The sequence below is a fragment of the Orcinus orca genome, chromosome 4 (assembly GCF_937001465.1).
Source record: "Orcinus orca chromosome 4, mOrcOrc1.1, whole genome shotgun sequence".
Lineage (NCBI taxonomy): Eukaryota > Metazoa > Chordata > Mammalia > Artiodactyla > Delphinidae > Orcinus > Orcinus orca.
Window position 1 is genome coordinate 134,789,024 of NC_064562.1, and position 23,259 is coordinate 134,812,282.

A 23,259-nucleotide genomic window follows, 5' to 3' on the forward strand; every position below is an offset into this window, starting at 1 on the left:
TATATATGGCTCTTTTTTTGGTATCCATTCCACCAGTCTAGGTCTTTTGGTTGAAGCATTTAATCCATTTATGTTAAGGTGGTTATCGATATGTATTTCTTATTGCCATTTTCTTAATTGTTTTGGATTTGTTTTTGTAGGTCTTTTTTCTTCCCTTCCTCTTTTATTCTCTTCTCTTGTGATTTGATGAGTAACTTTAACGTTTTGTCTGGAGTTTTTCTTTTGTGTATGTGTATCTTTGTAGATTTTCAGTTTGCCCTTACCATGAGGTTTTGATATAGCAGTCTATATATAAACAAGATTGTTTTAAGTTGCTGGTCTTTTAATTTCAAATGCACTTCCAATGTCCTGAATTTGTACTCTCCTCACAGTTGCTGGTTTTGATATCATATTTGTGTTCAGATGTTTTCCTACCATTATTTTATATTTGCCTTTACTGGTGAGCTTTTCCATTCATAATTTTCTTGTTCTTTAGTGGCCTTTTCTGCTTAGAGAAGTTCCTTTAGCCTTTGTTCTAGATCTTGTCTGGTGGTGCTGAATTCTCTTAGCTTTTACTTGTCTGTAAAGCTTTTAATTTATCTGTCAAATCTGAATGAGAGCCTTGCTGGGTAGAATATTCTTGGCTGAAGGTTCTTCTCTTTCATTACTTTAAATATATCATGCCACTCCCTTCTGGCCTGCAGACTTTCTGCTGAGGAATCAACTGATAACCTTATGGGAGTTCCCTTGTATGTTATTAGTTGCTTTTCCCTTATTGCTATTAATAGTTTGTCTTTCATTTTTGACAATTTGATTACTATGTGTCTTGGCATGTTCCTCCTTGGATTTATACTGCCTGGGACTCTCTGTGTTTCCTGGACTTGGGTGATTGTTTCCTTTTCCACTTTAAGGAAGTTTTCAGCTATTGTCTCTTCAAATAGTGTTCCAGGTCTTTCTCTTTCTTCTTCTGGGACCCATATAATGTGAATGCTGGTGCATTTAATATTTTCCCACAGGTCTCTCAGACTGTCTTCATTTGATTCTTTTTCTTTATTCTGCTCCACAGCAGTGATTTCCACCATTCTGTCTTCCAGCTCACTTATTCGTTTTTATGCCTCAGTTATTATCCTATTGAGTCCTTCTGGTGTATTTTTTTCATTTCAGTTGTTTTATTTTTCATTTCTGTTTGTTTGTTCTTTAGTTATTCTAGGTCTTTGTTAAACATTTCTTGTATGTTCTCGATTTGTGCCTCCATTATTTTTCCCAGATTTGAATCATATTTACTATCATTATTCTGAATTCTGTTTTGGTTATATTGCTTATCTCCACTTCACTTAGTTATTCTGGGGTTTTATCTTGTTCCTTCATCTGGGATGTATTCCTCTGCCATCTCATCTTGTCTAACTTTCTGTGATTGCATTTTCCATTCCACAGGCTGAAGTATTGTATTTCTTCTTGCTTCTGCTGTCTGCTCCCTGGTGAATGAGGCTAAGAGCCTTGTCCAGCATTCCCGGTGGGATGGACTGGTCCTGCCCACTGGTGGGTGGATCTGGATCTTGTCCCTCTGTTGGGCAAGGCCGTGTCAGTGGGTGTGTTTATCAGGCAGCTGTATGCTCAGGAAGACGTTAAGCATCCTGTCTGCTGATGATGTGGAGCTCTGTTCCCACCCTGTTAGTTGTTTGGCCTGAGACATCCCAGCACTGGAGCCTACAGGCTGTTGGTTGGGACTAGGTCTTGTTGAGAAAATGGCAGCCTCAAGAGGGCTCACTCCAATTAGTACTTCCCAGAAACACTGCTGCCAGTGTCCTTATCCCTGCAGTGAGCCACAGCTGCCCCCCTCCTCTGCAGGAGACCCTCTAATACTAGCAGGTAAGTCTGCCTAGTCTCCCATGAGGTCACCACTTTTTTCACTGGGTTCAATGTGCATGAGACCCTGTGTGTGCCCTGTAAGAATGGAGTTTCTGTTCTCCCAGTTCTATGGAATTCCTGCAGTCAAATCCCACTGGCCTTCAAAGCCAGATTATCTGGGGGCTTTTCCTCCCGTTAGCAGACCCCTAGGCCAGGAAGCCTGACGTTGGCCTCAGACCTTTCACTCCTGTGGGAGAACCTCTGTGATATAATTATTTTCCAGTCTGTGGGTCACCAACTGTTTTGCCGAAAGTCTGCTTTTGGTTTTAAGGTTCATTGGATTCGCTCGCAAAATAACCACTCATCTCACACAAATAAACAGCTTTAATCAATTCTCTAATGAAAGGTGATTTAGCTTAATTTTAATATACAATCATTAGAAGGAAAGGAATAATATTAGAGAAACATAATAGGGTATACATCACCGAACTGGGCCAACACATACTTTCAGATCCAAACAGCAGCTGGGAAATCCTGAGTGACAGCAATCTGGAGCCCCAATTGGGAAGAGTCCTGGGCAGTGCGTCCACCACATGAGTGAGACTTCAGCTTGGAGTGCTGGGGGCTTCCATTTATAATTCCAGACCACAAACTGATATTATCAGTTTACATGCAAAAATGCAGCTCTGGATTCACTTTAACAATGTTGTTGGTTTCACCATGTGAGTCACAAGATTTTCTAGATCCCCAGGGGACTGGCCTGGTCCGCGGGGCTCAAGAAATTCCAAGACCCACTCCCTTTCTGATCATAAGTGCTGTTTGACTTGCTAGCAGCAATTGTTATGTGTGCAAGCAGACGTGCAGTCCAGGCAAGGTCACAGGTCGGTCAGAGGCCTGCTTCTGCCTCTGAAGCCTGAACAAGACTACTTTATTAATTTTCCCAACACCAACTGGCGTGTATGGGATTTGATTTTATTGGAATTGCACCCCTCCTATTGTCTTGTTGTGGCTTCTTCTTTGTCTTTGGGTGTAGGGTATCTTTTTGGTAGGTTCCAGAGTTTACTTGTTGATGATTGTTCAGCAGTAGTTGTGATTTTGCTGTTTCCATAAGAAGAGGTGAGCTCACAACCTTCTACTTTGTCATCGTGTCTTGGCCCTCCAATAATCTGCATTTCTATCAATAGCCTTTCTTAATTCCTTCAGTATTTTCATTATCTCCTTTTTGAACTCGGTATCTATTAGACTGAAGAGGTCTTGTTCATTGTTTGTTCTTTTAGGGGATTTCTCTTGATCTTTTAATTGGAAGTGGTTCTTCTCCTCCTTCATTTTACTTATATTTCCCTGACTCTATGAGTTTAGGAGAAACAATTACCTACTGTGGCTTTGGATGGCTATTTTTATGTGGGAGCATTTCTTTGTAGCCTGTATGGGTTTAATATTTTTGGTGCAAGGGCTGTTTTTAGCATGGATGCCTGCTTCCTCTTTCCTCACTGTGTGCTGGATGTTTTCCTCTTGATGGGGGATGTTACTGGTGTTGTTGTGACCAGAGCCTGCACTGGATGTTGAGCAGGGTCTCTTCTTTGCTATACGGTTGTCACAGCCCTTTCAGGGGCAGGGTCTGCTCCCTAGTTGTTGGATTAGAAGTCCCCAGATCCATTTCTGAGCTGTGGTATGAGGTAGGAGGAATTGGAGCTCTCCCACTAGGAGAGGAACCACTGTGTACTCCTCCACTGGAGCTGTCCTTTGGGGATTGTGCTCTGTGGTGTGACTTGTCACCTGTACTGTGGGCTCACAAAGTACACTGTTGTTGGCACTACCCTCAGCCCTGCCTCAACCATGACAATTCCAGAAACTGGATCTGGTGTCCCTTAGGTGTTGTTTTCATGAAGACAACAGTGCAGATCCATAGGAGCAGATCCACTGAAGTCAGGTTCCAGGACCAGAGTAGTCATGCACCTGGACCCACCATGGGAGCTATGGAATCAGCCTAGACCCTGGCCCTGTCTCCATGTATGTATGCCCTCTAGACCTACAGCAGCTAAAGCCAGACCTGTCCCAGCCATGGGAGCACCCATTTTCCACTTGGATGTCCTGCAGATGTTAGGTTAGAAAGCCACTTGTGGTGGCATAAATCCAGGGGTTGCATAGCCACAGGAAGAAAGCTCAGATTTCAGCCCTACTTCCTTAGTTGCATGGCCCCTGGGGATAAGCTCTGATTTCAGCCCCACCTCCACGTGTGGACAACTCACTGGCACTTGTGCACTCCCAGAGCTCATAGAGGTGGCTCTGAGCAGGCTGAGAGTGTGCTGGGAAAGAGGCTGTTATGGCAGGGCCTGCCCCTGCCTCCTCACACCTCTTAACAATGGTACTTCGCTTCTATGGTGGGCCTGGGCTTCTTCTGTGTACACCCCCCACTTGCGGCCATACCACACTCCAGCCCCTTCAGGCTGTCTCCATGCAGCCAGCCCCATTCCTTTCCCAAGGTCTGTCATCTAAAACCCGAGTTTCAGTGCCCAGCCCCCGCCTGCACCAGCAGACATGTGTCTCAGGCTGGGGAGTGCAGGAGAGTGGCATGGACCATCTTTGCAGGTCTCTTTCTGTTCTGCCTGTCACAAACTGGTTGCTACATTCTTCTTTGAGCCTCTGAGGCTCTCTTTCTGTCCTGGCTGATCTCCCTGCTGGTGAGGGGACTTCCCAGTGTGAAGGAACATTTCCTCTTTCACAGGTCCCTCCTAGGGGTGCAGGTTGCATCCTGCTTCCTATTTTTTCTTTTTTCGTTTGTCCTACCCAGTTTCATGGAGATCTTTCTTGCACTTTTAGGTGTCTGAGATCTTCTGCTAACTCTCAGTAGGTATTCTTTGAGAACTGTTCCACATTTAGATGTATTTTTGATGTATTTGCGGGAGGAGTTGAGTTCCACTTCCTTCTATTCTGTCATCTTGATTGGACCCTCCCTCTGCTTTACTTTTGTTTGAATTTGTCTCATATACTTTCCATTCCTTTGCTTTTACTTTTAGCCTTTTTTACTTTAGCCTTTCTGAATCATTCCCTTTTAAGTGCATCTCCTATATATGATATAGAGTTGAATTCCACTTTAAAGCCAGCCTTATTTTTTAGCAGGTAAATTGATTCCATTTGCATTTATTAATATGACCAACATTTTTTATCTCCATATTTTTAATATTTCAAGTTATATTTACTATGTGTCTTTCATTAAATGTTCTCTTTTGTTTATTTTATTTTGAACTTTTTGGTTTTTAGGAAGGTGTGTATTTTTGTTCTAGTAGTGATCTTTATTCTAATACTTTTATATAATTCCCTAGTCCCTTTTTTCTTTACTTGGGCATTTACTGTTAAGTTTATTATCTTTAAAAAATATTCTTCAACTGTCATCTGTTATTTATGGGCCAATTCATGAGGCAATTACATCTTCTTTTCTTTCCCTTATTCCATTTTTTGGTTGTCAAACATATATTTATATGCTTTTCTTCTACCTTTATTTTAGTGTTAAATGCTCACTGTTTTTTTACAGAAGTCTCCCTGATCATCTCTGAAATTCATTTTCTTATTGTTTCTTTAGAAAGGACATGTAGATAAAATACATCTTTGAGTTATCACATGTTTAAAACTATTTTTTCAATGACCTTTATACAGACTTTATTCTTTGCTTAGTATGTTGCTGTTGAAAAGCAGAGTTACACCAATCTGATTTCTTTCCTTTGTAAGTGACCTTATGTATTTGCCTGGAGGCACAATGTATCCTTTCTTTTATTTTTTATTTCTTATCTTTAAAGTCCAATAGTTTTACTAGATTGTGAGATATAACTGAACTTCTGGGATCAATACTGTCAGGTATTTAATGGAAACATGATTTTTTCTTTAAGCATAGTTTAAAATGTTCTCTTTAACTGTATTTTCCCCTATATAAGGACTCAAATTATATATTATATATATAATAGATCTTCTGTCTCTCTCTTTTATTTCTGTCACTTACTTTCTTCTACCTTGTTCATAGTTCCTCACTTCTGTATATTTATTTATTTTTAATTCCAATTTTATTGGGATATAATTGATATACAGCACTGTATAAGTTTAAGGTGTACAGCGTAATGGTATTTTTTTAAAATAAATTTATTTATTTTTGGCTGCATTGGGTTCTCATTGCTGTGTGGGCTTTCTTTAGTTGCGGTGAGCAGGGGCTACTTTTCATTTCAGTGCATGGGCCTCTCATTGCGGTGGCTCCTCTTGCTGTGGAGCACGAGCTCTAGGTGCATGAGTTTCAGTAGTTGTGGCACGCAGACTCAGTAGTTGTGGCACGTGAGCTCTAGAGCCCAGGGTCATCAGTTGTGACACATGGGCTTAGTTGCTCCATGGCATGTAGGATCTTCCCGGACCAGGGCTTGAACCCATGTCCCCTGCATTGGCAGGCAGATTCTTAACTACTGCCCCACCAGGGAAGCCCCAGCATAATGGTTTGACTTACATATATTGCAAAAAGATTGCCACTGTATGTTTAGTTAATACCCATCATCTAATATAGATACAAAAAAAGAAAAAAGTTTCCCTTGTGATGAGAATTTTTAGGATATTGTCTTAGCAATTTTCATATATACCATGCAGCAGTATTAACTATAGTTATCATGTTGTACATTACATCCCTAGTTGCTATTTATCTTTTAACTGAAAGTTTGTAACTTTTGATTACCTGAATCAAATTCCCCAACCCCTTACCCCCACCTCTGGTAACCACAAATTTTTACTTATTTTTTAGTTAGTTTGTTCGGTTTTGTTCTTTTAAATTTCACATATAAATGAGATCATTTAGTATTTGTCTTTGTCTGACTTATTTCACTTAGAATAATGCCCTCACAGTCCACCCACATTGTCCCAAACAGAAGGATTTCCTTCTTTTTTAGGGCTGAATACTATTCAATTGTGTATATATACACAAACCACATTTTTATCCATTCACCTGTCCATGGACAATTTAGGTTGTTTTCATGTCTTGGCTATTGTGAATAATCCTGCAATAAACATTGGGGTATAGATATTTCTTCAACATAGTGATTTTCTTTAGATATATACCAGAGGTTGAATTGCTGGGTCATATGGTATTTCTAGTCTTAATTTCTTGAGAGACCTCCATATTGTTTTCCATAATGGTTGCATCAGTTTACATTCCCACCAACAGTGCACAAGGGTTCCCTTTTCTCTACATACTCACTACATTAGTTATCTCTTGTCTTTTTGATGATGGCCATTATAACAAGTGTAAGGTGATATCTATTGTGGTTTTAATTTGTATTCCCCTGATGATTACTAATGTTAAGCACATTTTCATGCAACTGTTGACCATTTGAAAACCTTCTTTGGAAAATGTCTATTCAAGTCCTTTGACTGTTTTTAAATTGGATTAGTTGTTTTTCTATTGAGTTGTCCTAGTTTCTTATATATTTTGGATATTAACCACTTATCACGTATATGATTTTCCAGTATTCTCTCCCATTTTTTAGGTTGCCTTTTCATTTTCTGGATTTTTTTTCTTTTGCTGTATAGAAGCTTTATAGTTTGATATAGTCCTTTTGTTTGCTTTAGGTGTCATATGCAAAAACATCATTGTCAATACCCATGTCAAGGGGCTTTTTCTCTGTTTTCTTCTAGGAGATTTATGGTTTCCACTCTAATATTTAAGTATTTATTCTGAATTATTTTTTGTTAGTGGTGTGAGATAGGGGTCTAGTTTCATTCATTTACATGGAATATTTCATTTTCCCAGCACCATTTATGGAAGAGACTGTCTTTTCTCCAATGTGTATTCTTGGCTTCCGTGTCAAATATTAGTTGACTGTGTTTGCTTAGGTTTGTTTCTCAGCTCACAATTCTGTTCCATTTGTCTATGTGCCCATTTTTATACCAGTACAATACAGTTTTGATTAGCTTTATAATATACTTCGAATTCAGGAAATGCATGCCTCCAGCTTTTTTCTTCTTTCTCAGGATGGCTTTTGGCTATTCAGAGTCTTTTGTTGTTGCATACAAACTTTAGAATTGTTCTACTTCTGTTAAAAAAAAATGATGTTGGAGTCTTAATAGGGATTGCATTAAATCTATAGATGGTTTGGGTAGTATGGAAATTTTAACAATGCTAATTATTTCAATTCATGAACATAAGATATCTTTCCATTTATTTGAGTCTTCAATTTCTTTCATCAAATTCCTGTAGTTTTTAGTGTAGGGATCTTTCACCTCCATGGTTAAATTTATTTCTAAATATTTTTATTGTTTTTGATTCTATTGTAAATGGGATCATTTATTTTTTTCAGAAAATCCCTCATTGGTATATAGAAAAACTACTGATATTTGTATGTTAATTTTGTACCCTGCAACTATACTAAATTTATTCATTAGACCTAACAGGTTTTTAGTGGAGTCTTTAGCATTTTCTATATATAAAATCATGTTATTAACAGAGACAATTTTACTTCTTCCTTTCCAACTTGGTTACCTTTTCTTTTTCTTTTTTGCCTGATTGTTCTGGCCAGGAATTCCAATTCTATGTTGAATAAAAGTGGTAAGAGTGGTCAACCTTGTCTTGTTTCTGATCTTAAATGAAAAACTTTCAGCTTTTCACTATTGAGGTTGATGTTAGCTGTGGGCTTGTCACATATGACCTTTATTACATGGAGGTTTGTTCCCTTTCTACTCACTTTGTTGAGATATTTTATCATAAATGGATGTTGAATTTTGTGAAATCCTTATTTCTGCACCTTATGAGATAATCATATGGTTTTCATTCTTGATTTTGTTAATGTGGTGTATCAAATTGATTTGTAGAGGTTCAACTAAACTTAAACTTGAATACCTGGAATAAATTCTACTTTATCATAGTGTAAAATCCATTTAGTGTGATGCTAAGTTGGATTTGCTAATATTTTGTTGAGGATTTTTACATCTATACATATGATGGAGATTGGTCTGTAATTTTCTTTTCTTGTAGTGTCCTTGTCTGGTGTTGGCATCTGGGTAATTCCAGCCTCATAAAATGAGTTTGAAAGTGTTCCTTCCCCATCTATTTTTTTGGAAGTGTTTAAAAATAATTGGTATTAATTCCCTTTAATGTTTGGTAGAATTCACCATTGAAACCATTTGGTCCTGTGCTTAAATTTGTTGGGGGATTTTTGATCCCTGATTCAATATCCTTACTTGAAATTGGCCTGTTCAAATTTATTTATTTCTTCATGTTTCAATCTTGGTAGGTTGTATGTTTCTAAGAATTTATTCATGTTTTCTAGGTTGTCAAGTTTGTTGGCATATTCAGTCACCTCTTATAATTCTTTGCATTTCTGTGGTATCACTTGTAATGTCTCCTCTTTCATTTATATTTTTTTCGTACAAATTTTAAGATTTTTTGCTCTATTTCTGTGAAAAATGTCATTGGTAATTTGATAGGGATTGCACTGAATCTGTAGATTTCCTTAGGTACTATAGTTATTTTGAAAATATTGATTCTTCCAATCCAAGAACAAGGTATATATTTCCATCTGTTTGTGTCATCTTTTTTTTGCGGTACATCGGCCTCTCACTGTTGTGGCCTCTCCCATTGCGGCGCACAGGCTCCGGACGCACAGGCTCAGCGGCCATGGCTCATGGGCCTAGCCACTCTGCAGCATGTGGGATCTTCTCAGACTGGGGCACAAACCCGTGTCCCCTGCATCGGCAGGCAGACTCTCATCCACTGTGCCACCAGGGAAGCCCTGTTTGTGTCATCTTTGATTTCATTCATCAGCATCTTATAGTTTTAGGAGTATCCTTAGGTAGGTTTATTCCTAGGTAATTTATTCTTTTGGATGCCATGGTAAATGGGGTTGTTTCTTGAATTTCTCTTTCTGATCTTTCACTGTTAGTGTATAGAATGCAAGAGATTTCTGTGTATTAATTTTGTATCCTGCAACTTTACCAAATTCATTGATGAGCTCTAGTAGTTTTCTGGTAGCATCTTTAGGATTTTCTATGTATAGTATCATGTCATCTGAAAACAGTGACAGTTTTACTTCTTCTTTTCCAATTTGGATTCTTTTATTTCTTTTTCATCTCTGATTTCCATGGCTAGGACTTTCAAAACTATGTTGAATAGAAGTGGCAAGACTGGCCATCTTTGTCTTGTTCCTGATCTTAGAGGAAATGCTTTCAGTTTTTCACCATTTATTATATTGTTAGCTGAGGGTTTGTCATATACAGCCTTTAATATGTTGAGGTAAGTTTCCCCTATACTCACTTTCTGGAGAATTTTTATCATAAATGGGTGTTAAATTTTGTCAAAAGATTTTTCTGCATCTATTGAGATGATCATATAGTTTTTATTCTTAAATTTGTTAATGTGGTATATCACACTGATTGATTTGTGGATTGAAAAATCCTTGCATCCCTGGGATAGATCCCACTTGATCCTGGTGTATGATCCTTTTAATGTATTGTTGGATGTGGTGTGCTAGATTTTTGTTGAGTATTTTTGTGTATATATTCATCAGTGACATTGACCTGTAATTTTCTTTTTTGTGATATCTTTGTCAGGTGTTGGCATCAGGGTGATTGTGGCCTCATAGAATGAGTTTGGGAGTGTTGCATCCTTGGCAATTTTTTGGAAGAGTTTCAGATGGATAGGTGTTAGCTCTTCTCTAAAAGTTTGATAGAATTTGCCTGTGAAGCCATATGGTCCTGGGCTTTTGTTTGTTGGGAGTTTTAAAATCATATATTCAATTTCAGTGCTTGTGATTGATCTGTTCATATTTTCTGTTCCTTCCTGGTTCAGTCTTGGAAGATTGTACCTTTCTAAGAATTTGTCATTACTTCTAGGTTGTCCATTTTATTGGCATACAGTTACTTGTAGTAGTCTCTTATTATCCTCTGTATTTCTGTGGTATCTGTTGTAACTTCTTCTTTTCATTTCTAATTTTATTGATTTGAGCCCTCTCTCTTTTTTTATTGATGAGTCTGACCAAAGGTTTATCAATTTTGTTATCTTTTCAAAGAACCAACTTTTAGTTTCATTGATCTTTTCTATTGTCTTCCTTGTCTCTATTTCATTTATTTCTGATGTTTATGATTTCTTTCCTTTTACTAACTTCGGGGGTTTTCTTATTTTTTTTTAATTGTTCTTCTTTCTCTAGTTGCTTTAGGTGGAAAGCTAGCATGTTTATTTGAGATTTTTTGTTTTGTTTTGTTTCTAAGGTAAGATCGTATTACAATAAACTTCCCTCTTAGAATGCATTTGCCACGTCCCATAGATTTTGCATCTTCGTGCTTTCATTTTCATTTGTCTCTAGGTATTTTTTGATTTCCTCTTTGATTTCTTTGGTGATTCATTGGTTTTTTAGTAGCATTTTGTTTATACTCAATTTCTTCAGTGATCCATTGATTGTTCAGTAGCATATTATTTAGCCTCCAGGTGTTTCTGTTTTTTATAGTTATTTTCATGTAGTTGATTTCTAATCTCACTGTGTTGTGGTTGGAAAAGATGCTTGATATGATTTCAGTTTTCTTATATCTACTGAGGCTCACTTTGTGGCCCAGCATGTGATCAGTCCTGGAGAATGCTGCATGTGCACTTGAGAAGAATGTATATTTTGCTACTTTTGGATGGAATGCTCTATAAATATCAATTAAGTCTATCTGATCTAATGTGTCATTTAAAGCATGTGTTTCCTTGTTGATTTGCTCTCTGGCTGATCTGTCCATTGGTGGAAGTGGGCTGTTAAATTCTCCCACTGTTATTGTGTTACTGTCCATTTTACCTTTTATGACTGTTAGTATTTGCCTTATGTATTGAGGTGCTCCTATGTTGGGTGCATATATATTTACAATTGTTATATCTTCTCCTTGGATTGATCCCTTGATTATTCTGTAGTGTCCTTCTTTGTCTCATAACAGTCTTTATTTATTTATTTTATTTTTTGTGTGTGTGGTACGCGGGCCTCTCACTGCTGTGGCCTCTCCCGTTGTGGAGCACAGGCTCCGGACGCGCAGGCTCAGCGGCCATGGCTCACGGGCCCAGCTGCTCCATGGCATGTGGGATCTTCCTGGACCGGGGCATGAACCCGTGTCCCCTGCATCGGCAGGCGGACTCTCAACCACTGTGCCACCAGGGAAGCCCCAACAGTCTTTATTTTAAAATCTACTTTGTCTGATATGAGTATTGCTACTGCAATTTTTGTTTGATTTCCATTTGCATGGATTACCTTTTTTTATCCTCTTACTTTCCATCTGTATGTGTCCCTTGATCTGAAATGAGTGTCTTGTAGATAGCATATATATGGGTCTTGTTTTGGTATCCATTCAGCCAGTCTAGCTCTTTTGGTTGGATCATTTAATCCATTTACATTTAAGGTAATTATCAATATGTATGATCCTATTGCCATTTTCTTAATTGTTTTAGATTTGTTTTTGTAGGTCTTTTTTCTTCCTTTCCTCTTTTGTTCTCTTGTGATATGATTACTAACTTTGTTGTGTTTGGATTCCATTTTCTTTTTTGTGTGTGTACCTGTTGTAGATTTTCAGTCTGTTAACATGAGGATTTGATATAGCAGTCTATATATAAACAAGATTATTTTACGTTGCTGGTCTTTTAATTTCAAATGCATTCCCAATATCCTGCATTTGTGCTCTCCTCTTCTCACAGTTGCTAGTTTTGATATCATATTTGTGTTCAGATGTTTTCCTACCTTTACTTTATATTTGCCTTTCTGTTAAGCTTTTCCATTCATAATTTTGTTTCTAGTAATGGCCTTTTCTTTTCTGCTTAGAGAAGTTCATTTAGCATTTGTTGCAAATCTGGTCTGGTGGTGCTGAATTCTCTTAGTTTTTGCCTGACTGTAAAGCTTTTTATTTCTCCATCAAATCTGAATGAGAGCCTTGCTGGGTAGAGTATTCTTAGTTGAAGTTTCTTCTCTTTCATCACATTAAATTTATCATGCCTGCAGGTAAATTTATCTTGCCTTCTGGCCTGCAGAGTTTCTGCTGAGAAATCAGCTGATAACCTTATGGGAGTTCCATTGTATGTTATTTGTTGCTTTTCCCTTGTTGTTTTTAATGTTTTTTCTTTGTTTTTCATTTTTATCAGTTTGATTACTATGTGTCTTGGCATGTTCCTCCTTGGGTTTATCCTGCCTGGGACTCTCTGCACTTCCTGGACTTGGGTGACAGTTTCCTTTCCATCTTAGGGAATTTTTCAGCTACTATCTCTTCAAATATTTTCTCTTGTCCTTTCTCTCTCTCTTCTCCTCTGGGACCCCTATAATGTGAATTTGGTGCATTTAATATTGTCCCAGAGGTCTCTTAAATTGTCTTCATGTCTTTCCATTCTGTTTTCTTTATTCTGTTCTGTGGCAGTGATTTCCACTATTCTGTCTTCCATCTCACTTATCCATTCTTCTGCCTCAGTTACTCTGCTATTGATTCCTTCTAGTGTATTTTTTATTTCCATTATTGTATTTTTAATTTCTGTTTTTTTTTTCTGTAGTTCTTCTAGGTCTTAAACATTTCTTTTATCTCCACAATCTGTGCCTCTATTCTTTTACTGAGATCTTGGATCATCTTCACCATCATTACTCTGAATTATTTTTCCAGTAGATTGCCTTTCTCCACTTCACTTAGTTCTTCTGGACTTTTATCTTGTTTCTTCATTTGGGACCTATTCCTATGCCATCTCATTTTGTCTATCTTTCTGTGATTGTGTTTTCCATTCTACAGCCTATGGGGTTATAGTTCTTGCTTCTGCTTTCTGCCCTCTGGTGGATAAAACTGTCTGTGAGGTTTGTTCAGGCTTACTGTTGGGAAGGTCTTGCCCACTGGTGGGTGGAGCTGAGTCTTGTCACTCTGGTGGGCAGGGCTGTGTCAGGGGGTGTGTTTATTGGGCAGCTGTGGGCTCAGGAAGATTTTAAGCAGCTTGTCTGCTTTGGGGTGGAGCTGTGTTCCTGCCCTTTTGGTTGTTTGGCCTGAGGCATCCCAACACTGAAGCCTACAGGCTGTTCTGTGAGGCTAGTTCTTGGGGGGTGGCGGGCCTCCATGGTGTTCACTCCAATGAATACTTGCCAGCACTCCTACTGCATGTGTCTTTTTCCCTGCAGTGAGCCACAGCCACCCCCCACCTCTGCAGGAGACCCTCCAGTACTAGTAGGTATGTCTGGCCCAGTCTCTTATGAAGTCACTGCTTTTTCCCTGGGTCCTTGTGTGCACTAGACCATGACTGTGCCCTCCAAGAGTGGAGTTTCTGTTTTCCTCAGTCCTGTGGAATTCCTGCAATCAAACCCCACTGGCCTTCAAAACCAGATTCTCTGGGGGCACCTCCTTCCATTGCCAGACCCCAAGGCTAGGAAGCCTGACATGGGGCTCAGGACTTTCACACCTGTGGGAGTACTTCTGTGTACAATTATTTTCCAGTTTGTGGGTTGCCCACCTGGTGGGTATGGGATTTGATTTTATCATGATTGGGCCCCTTCTACTGTCTCATTGTGGCTTCTTCTTTTTCTTTGGGTGTAGGGTCCCTTTTTTGGCAGTTTCCAGTGTTTTTGTTTTGTTTTGTTTTATCAATGGTTGTTCAGCAGTTAGTTGTGATTTTGGTGTTTTTGTAAGAAGGGGTAAGCTCACATCCTTCTACTCTGCCATCTTATAATTTTGTTTATTTGGATCCTTTGTCTTTTTGTTTGTTTGTTTAGTCTAGTTAAAGTTTTGTCAATTATATCTATCTTTTCAAAGAACAGACTCTTAAGTTTGTAAATTCTATTTCATTTTCTGTTCTCAAGGTTATTTATTTCTGCTCTCATCTTTATTATTTCTTTCCTTATGCTAACTTTGTGCATAATTTGTTCTTATTTTCTACTTACTTGAGGTATACATTTAGGCTGTTCATTTGAGAACCTTCCATTTTCTTGTATATACACTTACAGCTATAAACTTCTCTTAGAACTCCTTTTGTAGCATCCCATAAGTTTTGGTATGTTGTGTTTCTGTTTTCCTTTTGCTTAAGATACTTGATTTCTCCCTTAATTTATTTCTTTATCCATTAGTGTTCAGGAGACTATTTTCTAATTTCCTTGTATTTGTAATTTTTATAGTTTTCCTCCTATTCTTTCTTTCTGTATATTGTGGGGTTTTTTTTAATTGATGTAGTTGATTTATGATATTTTGTCAGTTTCAGGTATATAGCATAGTGATTCAGACAATTTCTTCTGATTGCATTCCATTATAGTTTATTACAAGATAATAAACATAATTCCCAGTGATGTACAGTAAGTAGTTGTTGTTTATAATTTTATGTGTAATAGTTTGTATCTGTTAATCCTACACTCCCCATTTGTCCCTCTCTCTCTCACCTTTGGTAACCATACTTTTTTTTTCTATGTCTGTGAGTCTGTTTCTGTTTTGTACATAAATTCATTTGTATTATTTTTTAGATTCCACATTTAAGTGATATCATATACTATTGTTCTTTTTCTGGCAGACTTACTTCACTAAATATATCCTCTAGCTCCATCCATGTTGCTGCAAATGTCAATATTTCATTCGTTTTATGGCTGAGTAATATTCAATGGTGTATATATACCACATCTTCTTACATCAGTCATCAACTGATGGACACTTGTGTTGTTTCCATGTCTTGACTATTTTAAATAGTGCTGCTGTGAACATTGGTGTGCATGTATCTTTTCCAATTAAGATATTTTTTACAGATATATACTGAGATATGTTACTACTGGATCATATGGTAGTCTGTTTTTTAGGTTTTTTTTTTTTTTGAACTCTCCATAATGTTTTCCATAGTGGCTATACAAATTTACATTTCCACCAACAGTATAGGAGGATGCCCTTTTATCCACAGCCTCTCCAGCATTTATTATTTATAGACTTTTTCATGACAGCCATTTTCACCAGTGTGAGGTAATACCTCATTGTGGTTTTGATTTGCATTTCTCTAATAATTAGTGATGTCAAGCATCTTTCATGTGCCTGTTGGCCATCTGTGTGTCTTTGAAAAATGTTTATTTAGGTCTTCTGCCCATTTTTTTTGATTGGGTTATTTATTTTTTCAATACTGAGTTGCATGAACTGTTTGTATATTGGGTATTAACCCTTTGTTGGTCATATCATTTGCAAATATTTTCTTCCATTCCATAGGTTTTCTTTTCATTTTGTTAATGGCTTCTTTTGCTGTGCAAAAGATTTTAAGTTGGTTTAGGTGCCATTTGTTTATTTTTGCTTTTATTTATTTTGCCTTGAGAGACTGGCCTAGGAAAATATTGCTACGATTCATGTCAGAGAATGTTTTGCCTATGCTCTCTTCTAGGAGTTTTATGATGTTATTCTTTACACTAATGTCTTTAAACCATTTTGATTTTATTTGTGTATATTGTATAAGGGAGTGTTCTAATTTCATTGATTTACATGTAACTGTCCAGCTTTTCCAATACCACTTATTGAAGAGACTGTCTTTTCTCCATTGTATATCCTTGCCTCCTTTGTCATAGACTATTTGACCATAGGTGCATGGTTTATTTCTTGGCTCTCCATTCTCTTCCATTGATCTATATGTCTGTTTTTGCACCAGTTCCACACTGTTTTGATTACTGTAGTTTTGTAGTATAGTCTGAAGTCTAAAAGGATTATTATTCCAGTTTTGTTCTTTTGACTCAGGATTGCTTTGGCATTTTTGGGTCTTTTGTTGTTCCATATAAATTTTAGGATTATTTTTTCTAGTACTGTGAAGACTGTCATTGGTATTTTTATAGGAATTGCATTAAATCTGTAGATTGTTTGGCAGTACAGCCATTTTAGCAATATTAACTCTTCCAGTTCAAGAGCTTGGGATATCTTTCTATTTCTTGGAATCATCTTCAATTTCCTTTAGCAGTGTTTGTCTTTCATCTCCTTGGTTAAGTTTATTCCTAGATATTTCATTTTTTGACACAATTTTAAATGTTTTTTGTTTTAACTTTCTCTTTCTGGGTATTTCATTATAAGTGTAAAGAAATGCAACAGATGTTTGTATACTAATCTTGTATCCTGTTACCTTGCTGAATTGATTTATTAGTCCTAATAGTTTTGTGTGGAGCCTTTAGGGTCTTATTTAGAGTATCATGTCATCTCCAAATAGTGACAGTTTTACCTCTTCCTTCCAATTTGTATACCTTTTATTTCTTTTTCTTTTCTGACTGCTGTGGCTAGGATTTCCAATACTGTATTGAATAAAACCGCTGAGAGTGGGCATCCTTGTCCTGTTGCTGAATTTAGCAGGAAGGCTTTCAGCTTTTCACCAATGAGTATGATGTTAGCTATGGGTTTGTCATAAATGGTCTTCATTATGTTGAGATACATTCCCTCTATACTCACTTTGGTGAAAGTTTTTTTTATCATAAATGGATTTTAAATTTTGTCAAATGTTTTTTCTGCACCTGTTGAGATAATCATTTGGTTATTGTCTCTCCTTTTGTTAATGTGGTATATCACATTGATTGCTTTGCATACACTGAACCATTCTAGTGACACAGGAATGAGTCCAAAGTGATAATTATGTATGATACATTTTATGTATTGTTGGCTTCAGTTTGCTAGAATTTTGTTGGGGATTTTGGCATCTATATTCAACAAAAATATGTCTTGTAATTTTTTTTTGTAGTTATCTGACTGATTTTGGTATTAGGGTGATTAAAATGAATTTGGGCATGTTCCCTCCCCTTCAATTTTTTGGAATAGTTTGGGAAGGATAGATATGTTGTTCTTTGTATACTTGATAGAATTACCCAGTAGACATTCTGTCCTGGAATTTTGTTTGCAGGGAGTATTTTTATTACAGATAATATTTCACTTCTAGTGAACAGACTGTTCAAACTATCTGTTTCTTTCTGACTCCGTTTTGGCAGGGAACCTCTAGCAACTCATCCATTTCTTCTAGGTTGTCCAATTTGTTGGCATATAACTATTCATAGTATTCTATTATAATTCTTTTGTATTTCTGTGGTATCAGTTGCTATTTCCCCTCTTTCATTTCTTGTTTTGTTTATTTAGGTCCTCTCTCTTTTCTTCTTGGTGGTCTAGTGAAAGGTTTGTTAATTTTGTTTATCTTTTCAAAACATCAGCTTTTGGTTTTATTCATCTTTTGACCTTGATTATTTATTTCCTCTCAGATCTTTATTATTTCCTTTCTTCTGCTGATTTTGGTTTTTGTTTTGTCTTTTTCTAATTGTTTTAGATGGTAGGTTAGGTTATTTATTTGAGATTTTTCTTGTTTCTTGAGTAAGTTCTGTAGTACTATGAACTTCCCTCTTAGGACTGCTTTTGCAGCATCCCATCGATTTTGTAAAGTTGTGTTTTCATTTTCATTTGTCTCGTGGTATTTTCTGATTTCTTCTTTGATTTCATCATTGAGCCATTGGTTTTTTAGTAGCATCTTGTTTAGTCTCCATGTAATTTTTTTCCCCCATTTTTCTTTCTGTGGCTGTTTTCTAGCTTTATACCATTCTGGTCAGAAAATATCCTTTAAATAATTTCTGTACTCTTGAATTTGTGAGGCTTGCTTTTTGACCTAGTTTGTGGTCTATCCTAGAGAACATTCCATATTTGCTTGAAAGTATGTGCATTCTGATTTTAGGGGGATGTGGTGTCCTGCAGATATCAACTAAGTCCAACTGGTCTATTGTGTCATTTAAGACCACTGTTGCCTTATTGATTTTCTGTCTGGATGATCTGTCCATTGATGTCACTGTGGTGTTAAGGTCTCCTACTATTATTGTAGTATTGTCAATTTCTCATTTCATGTCTGTTAGTATTTGTTTTATATATTTAGGCACTCCTATATGGAGTGCATATATGTTAATGTGTGTAATATCCTCTTCTTATATTTATTGCTTTATCATTATATAATGCTCTTTTTGGTCTTTCTTTATAGTTATGTGTTTTAAAGTTCATTTTATCTGATATGAGTATTGCTACCCCTGTTTCCTTGTCGTTTCTATTTCCATGAAATACCTCTATCCATTCCCTCACTTTCGCTCTGTGTGTCTTTTGCCCTTAGGTATAGGCAGCATATTGTAGGTTCTTGTTTCCAATTCAATTTGCCATTCTCTGTCTTGATTGAAGTATTTAGTCCATTGACATTTAAAAAATTATTGATAGACATGTACCTATTGCCATTTTATTCCTTATTTTTTAGTTGTTTTGTAGTTCCTCTTTCTTCATTTCTTCTTTTTGATTTTCCTTTTGTGGTTTGATGATTTTCTTTTGTAATAATTGAGTTCATTTTTGGTTTCTGTTAATCTAAGGTGTATTTTTGATTTGTGGACCATGGAGTTCAAATATGTGAACCCATTACTGTATCTGCTTGCTTTAGACTGGTAGTCATATAAGTTTAAACACATTCTAAAAGATTTACATTTTCTTCCTCCCCTCCCCCCGTTTATGATTTTGATGTCATATTTTACATCTTCATTCTTATCCTTTTGCTGTTTTTTATAATTGCTTTTACATTTTTTTATTGTTTTTAAATCTATGCACTCTTTAATTTAAGTAATCTTCAATCCTTTTATATATTTGCCTTTCCTATTGTGATTTCCCCTTTCCTATAGCTTCTTGCTTCTTTACTATTTGGAGAAGACCCTTCAATATTTCTTTTAGGGTAAGTTTAGTATTGCTGAACTCTTTTAGTTTCTGCTTATATGAAAAATTTTTTACCTCTCCTTCTATTCTAAAGGATAGTCTTGCTGTGTAGAGTATCTTAGGTTGCAGGTTTTTATGTTTCAGCACTTTGAATAGATCATGCAACTCTCTTCTGGCCTGCAAAGTTTCTGCAGAGAAGTCATCTGATAGCTTTATGGGTGTTCCCTTGTAACTGACTCTGTTTTTCTCTTTCTGCCTTTAATATTCTCTCCTTATCTTTCACTTTTGCCACTTGAATTATTATATATCTGTGTGGGTCTGTTTGCATTCATTTAGGTTTGGGAAGCTTTTAGCCATAATTTCTTCAAATACATTTTTATCCCCTTCTCTTTCTCTTCTCCTTCTGTATCCCCTATTATATATAGGTTGGCATGTTTTATATTTTTCTATAGATCTCGTATGTTGTGTTCATTTTTTTTTTTTCATTTGTCTTTCTGTCTGATGTCTGATTGGGGAATTTCCACTAATCTATATTCCAAATCACTTATTCTTTCTTTGTCATTTAGTTGGCTATTCATTTCTTCTAGATTTGTTTTTATCTTGGCAATCAAATTGTCATTTTTTGATTGGTTCATCTGTATTGTTTCTAGTTCCTTGTTACAGTGATCTGCATTTCTATTAATAATCTTTAATTCAGTTAGCATTTGTATTGCCACTTCTTTGAACTCACAGTCTAGTAAACTGTTGAACTCTGTTTAATATTTGTTTTAATATATTTCTCTTTTTTTAAAAAAAAAAACTGGGAATGGTTCTTCTGCATTTGTGTTTGGTTTTTTTTTAACATAACTTTCTCTGTCTCTGTGAATTTAGGAGAAACAGTTATCTATTCTGGTTTTGAAGGGCGCTTTATGTGGAAGCATCCCTGTGTATACTGTGTGTGTCCAATGTTTTTGGTGCAAGGGCTGGTTTTGGTATGGATGCCAACCACGTCTTTCCTCAGGATGTGCTGGTCATTATCTCTTTGACGTACTGTGGTTTGTTTTGGAGTATCTAGAGCTGTGCAAGTTGCCATGTGGGCCTTCTGCTTACTGCCTTTTGTTGCCCTGTCAGGTGTGGGGTCTGCTCCCAAGTTGTTGGAGTAGAAACCCTGAAGATTTGGTTTGATTTGGTTCCATTGCCCTTGAATGCATGCTCTGGCTTAAAGGAGATGATTGCCGAAGGAAGTGAGGCTTGTGCAGTAACAGAGGATATATTCACTAACCGTGTAGTCATCTATAGTTCTGCTCAGTGGCAGACCAAGGTCATATTCTTTTCTCTGTTGTGTTCATCCCAGATATAGTGCAAGTCTTTGCCCTTGAGTAGGCTGGAGCTCTGAGTTGGGGAGTTGTGCTTGCAGGAATTGAGGTGGCTGCACTGCCATCTAATATCTATGCTGCCTCTGTGGCAGACTTCTCTCAGGACTTGTCTACTGCACTGTGGAGTGGGCAGAGCTAGGGTGCTCTCACTGGAAGACAAACCACTGCATACCTTTGAGCATGCTGACAGTGGTTGCCACAACCCAACCTGGACCACACCCTAGGCCCTCCAGGCTGTCTCTGTGTAGCCAGATTGAGCATTCTCCCAGGCGCTGTCTGCCTGAGATTCAGCACTTAATCCTATCATGCTCTTGTTGTACCACTCCTTGCACATGCTGACGATGGCCACATTCATCCCACCTGGATCACACCCCAGGCACCCCAGTCTGTCTCTGCACAGCTAAACCAAGTCTTTGCCCATATCTTGTACGAGGCTGTGATGTGGAGTGAGTGGGGCTGGGATGTTCATGCCTTCGGATTGGGGAGTGTGACAAGGCAGCAGCCACCAGTGTAAGGCTCTTTCCCACCTGACTGTTGGCAAACCAACATGAGTGCACTTCTTGCAAGTAAAGCCTAGGCTTCTCCATCCCTTCTGTCTGTCTGAACAAATTTCCCAACAGAAAGGGGGCTTGTGTCTTCCATGCAGGACACCGGGTCTGGAATGCCTAGATTTTTGCTTGACTTGCTCTCTCTCCCCAAGGCAGAGATCCGCCTGTGTAGACCTTCTCTTCCTTATAGATCCCCCCTAGGGACTCAGGTCCTGACTTGATGCATTTTGGGGGTTTTTTGTTGTTGTTGTTCTATCCAGTTATGTGGAGATTGTTCTTTCAGCTTTGGTTGTATAAGAGTTCTTCTGCCAGTTTCCACTTCTGCTTAATTTCCTATGAGAATTGTTCCACATGTAGATGTATTTTCAATGTGTTTGTGGGGGGAGGTGAGCTCTGTGTCATCCTACTCCACCATCTTGATCCCCCTCCTCCTCCTGTTATTGATTTCTAGTTTCATGCTATTGTGGTCAGAGTAGATACTTGGTATGAGTTCAATCTTCTTGAATTTGCCAAGGCTTTTCTGTGGCCTAATATATGGTCTATTCTAGAAAATGTTCCATGTATGCTTGAAAAGAATGAGTGTTCTGCTGTTGTTGGATAGACTGTTCTGTATATGTCTATTAGGTTCATTTGTCAATCGTGTTCAAATCTGTTGTTTCCTAACTGATTCTCTGTCTGGATAGTTTATCTATTGTTGAGAATTGGGTATTAAAATCCCCAACTATTATTGTATTGCTGTTTTTTTCCTCATTTTAGTTTTGTTTGCATTTGGTTTATATTTTTATTTAGGTGCTCTGTTTTTGGGTGCATAAATATTTGTGATATTTTTGTTTTACCCCTTTATTATTATATAATGACCTCATCTCTTTTTACCATTTTTAGTTTAAAGTCTATTTTGTCTGATATGGTTACAGCTACCCTTGCTTTTTTAGGGTTACCATTTGCTTGTAATATCTTTTTCTATTCCTTCACTTTCAATCTATGTGTCTTTAAAGCTAAAGTGGGTATTTGTAGACTGTATATCACTGGACCTTGTTTTTTTCTTTTTATCCATTCAGCTATTCTATGTCTTTTCATTGGAGAATTTAATCCATTTATGTTCAAAGTAATTTTTTTTTTTTGGTATTGCTCAAATGTTCCCAAGTGACCTTTATTTCACAAAATTATTTTCATTCAAATTATTTCCTATACCACTTTTACTATATGATGCTATTCAAATGAAAATCAATTGGCGAATTTACAAATTATGCACTTTTAAGTCATCTACTTTGAGGCTGTACACATCAGACAGCATCAGTGCCCAAGCCTGAGTCAGTGAATTCCTAATGCCCTTCTTCCATTAACCTGGACTTGGACTTTCACATTTGGTCAGGTATCCATTACACCAAAGCAGCCTCTGAACCATATGTTACCTAGCCCAGGTGGAAGCTTAGATTTTCTATGTTCTTGTGTGGTTTCCTCAGCCTGTTACTAAACCAATTAGCCAGTCTCTGAAGACCATGGCCTAGATGAGATGAAGTCTACTACTACTACTACATGAAGGATGATGGAACAACAACACAAAAAAAATCAAAAAATTTTAGGAAATAAGGTGAAAGTGAGAAAAACCTCTGCATGAGGCCTGTATTAATTTTCTATTGCTGCTTTAAATTACTACAGACATAGTGGCTTAAAACGTCACAATTTTACCACCTTACAGCTCTACTGGTCTGAAGTCCAGTGGGCTTACCTTCAAAATGAAGGTGTCAGCTGGGCTGTATTCCTTCTGGAGGCTCTAGGGGAGAATCAGTTTTCTTGCCTTTTCCAGCTTCTAGAGGCCACCTGCATTCCTTGGCTGGTGGTCCCTTCATCTTCAAACTAGTGACAGCTTGTTGAGTGTTTCTTGC